Consider the following 3,352-nt stretch of genomic DNA (forward strand, 5'->3'; position numbering starts at 1 on the left):
AATGGCAAGAACACGCTATATCTGCAAATGAACAGTCTGCGAGCCGAGGACACAGCCATGTACTACTGTGCCAGACACACGGTGAGGGGACATCACTGGGAGGCCAGACACAAACCTCCTGTGGGGGTGCACAGGGCCACTAGGGGGCAGAGTCAGCTCAGGGCAGGTGCAGGTGGATGTTAATATCAGAAGCACACGAGGTAAAGGACAGCTTTCCACAGAAAGTCTAAGTCTCCCTCTGCATCTTACAGTCTCCCCTGGGAGCCTGTATATATTTAAAATTCTCTGCCTACCATTAATGTCTATAAAATTGAAATTTTCTTATATTAGGTGAAGCCATTCTCATCACGAAAATATTTACCATTCATGGAGGCAGAGAAATGCACAGGAGTTGGGTGAGGCTCTGGAAACTGTCTGCCCAGGATGGAACTGTGACATCCAGTGATGGAGAAAGTGGGGAGGTTAGTGGAACTTCCTAACAACACAGCAGTCCAAGCAAAGTGTAACAGAACCATCCGTGCCTCTCTGAGCCTAAGTTGCCCTTAATAGGACCACCACATCTCCTAGCTGTGACTGTTACTTAGGGTCCTGCCAGGATGTGTCATCACCTGGAAGGGCCACCCACAGGATGTCGGTCTTTAGCACACACCAGGGGGTGGATTATGGAGAGTGGCAGCCGGGTCCCTGGTCCTGGACCACCCGTAGGTGTAGGCAGACAGGAAAATCCTCAGGGCGCACACACTGCTCTTAGATTGCATAAAAGATAATACGGTTTTACATGAGCCTCTCAGATGATATATAAAAGCAAGCATTTAGTCTGAAAGCAATTATAACTTCCATGTTTGCTGCATTTTTCTTTAAATTTCTCCTGGCTCAGTGTTTCCATTCACACAAAGAATTGTTATCTGTAGTGTGACCAACCACATCCAGTGGTTTCTCTCCATGTGCAGAGGACTCGAGTAATTTGGCCATTTCCAGACACAAGCTTTCCTCTCAGAGAGAGAGAGCAGAGATCTGACTGCCAAGTCTGAGGAGGAGCTGAACCTGCAGGCAGCAGAGTCTGCAGAGACCCCAGTACAGCTTTGTGTGGTCAGAAACTTCCTGCATGGAGGGAGCTCAGCAGCCCCACTTCAGTGGAAGTGGCTCAGGTCTAATAGTGGAGTTCAGAATTAGGATAATTGGATTTTATTCAGAATATTTCCTCATACATGATATGGTGAGAATCTTCTCCTGGCATTATTTTTTATTTCTTATATAGTCACATGTTAGCAGAGCATAAACTGTTGCCATATATTTGCACAAATGTGGCCTCAGAGTCTACTGAATTATTCTAGGAAATTCAGGGATTGAACAAAAGTGGATTTTTCATTATTACCAAAATGTGAGTGTTTGGAAATTTCAATGTGTTGCCCAGGACCCTGTGGACACCAACAATTTCACTTCTCAGTGCACATCCTTGGTGCTGAGACAAGGAACCTACCTGTGTCCTGGGAAGACTGAGACAACCTTGACCACTGTCAGAGCCTACAGCTGTCATTTCTTTTGTATTCTAGTGATAGCAGTCATAATGTTTTCTCTTTACTTTCCGATGTTATTTATTTGACTAGTTTCTCCTTTTCCCCTAGTTAGTCTCACTGAGTATTCATCATTTTTCATGTTTCAAAGGGAGGAAAAAATCTGTGATTTGTTGATATTTCTAGTGCTTTATTTCTTATATCATTTATTTCTCTCATTTTCCTTAAAGACTTATGAATACATTAATGAGAATTAGATTGAGCTGTTGCTTTTAACCTCACATTATTCTCGCTTTTAACCCCACATTCTTCTCAGATTCAGGGACACATGGAAGTGTGTCTTCCCAGTGGACTACAGAGTTGAGCTGATATGGCTCACACTGCATGACTAGGATGAGAATCTCTGGCCATGGGTGGAGCACAGGCAGGGTGGTGTGAGGTGAGGGGGGCTGCTTTGATGTCCAGGGTTTCCTCTCCCAGGAACACCCCTCTTCTCCTACCTCACTCTCACATTCAGTCATATCCATCAGGCTGGGGACTCACTTAATCTCTCTTTCATGTAGGGATGGAGGCCCAGAAAGGAGACTTGTCAAACCTTGACTCTGCATATGGTCTCTTGGAGAATGTGCTTGTTTCTTCCCCTCTGTCCTGAGTCTGCAACCTGATAACTCCCCTCTTCCAATGCACCCCACAGGACACTTCATGGCCTCTGCCCCACACCCTGCAATGTGGCACCTTTTGCTTTGGCTTTGGGAGAACACCCCTGCCCTGGCTTACCTGCTACCCCTGGTCTCCCCTGTAGTCCCTGCATAGGCTCACAGCATCATTCCCATTCCATGTTGCACCCACGTGGGATCTGACCTTAAATCCTTCTTCACTCACTCTTTTATTCTGAGTCATGACTTTCTATCTTGCAGCCCTTTGGCATCTCACCTGGAGTCACACACAGGAAAGGGTTAGTTCTGCAGGTCTGGGCCATCTAAACCATGTGAATTCCTGAAAAAGTCCATTTTGGCAACTGACACATGGGCAGGTCCTGAGATATCAGATCTGATCCCTTCGCATACTGCTCTTGATAATAGCATTTTTAAACCAACATTATTAATGTGTGCTTTATATGTAAATACTGCACAACATTTAATTTCTAGAACTGAATGAGTTTGGGTGTATGTTTATTCCTAACCAACATCAGGATATAAATATATACATCGCCTCCCAATGTTTCCTCCCCTATCCACTAATATTATTATAATATTATTATTAAAATTTATCTTGTTTTTGTATTTGCTGTGTGTGGGGTGAATACACTGCAGAATACACTTGATCATATAGTGTTTATGGTGAATGCCAGTTCATGCCCCAGGGGCTGGTGTTGAGCAGTGGAGGTCAGGAATGCAGGTGCTGTGACACCTGGGACTGACCCAGTGAGCAGCACTGGGCACCAGGGCTCAGGTGAGCTTCCCTGAGGACAACCCCTCACACATGTCATCAGATGTCACTGCTGGGATAATTGAAGGTGCACAAAAGACTAAACTGGGAGAGCACACCTGGGCACTTGCACCTGTTTTCTCAGGGAGTGAACCCCTGCACCTTTTTCTGATTTTAATTTATATAATTTTCTGTAATAAACTGACCAAGAGTATATTCTTCCATCTGAAGACCTATATTTATATTGGTCATAGAAGATTGTGGGAATCTTGGAAGACTCAACATAATTACACCAGAAGTGGATTTGCTAGAAGAACACTGCCTTGTTGACACATGGCAAAAGCATTGCTTAACAAAGTGAAGGATGACATACTGGGGTGTTGAACATTTGATGGCTGGATGCTCACAGA

This window comes from Microcebus murinus, chromosome 6 (genome assembly GCF_040939455.1).
Source record: "Microcebus murinus isolate Inina chromosome 6, M.murinus_Inina_mat1.0, whole genome shotgun sequence".
In the NCBI taxonomy this organism is placed as follows: Eukaryota; Metazoa; Chordata; class Mammalia; order Primates; family Cheirogaleidae; genus Microcebus; species Microcebus murinus.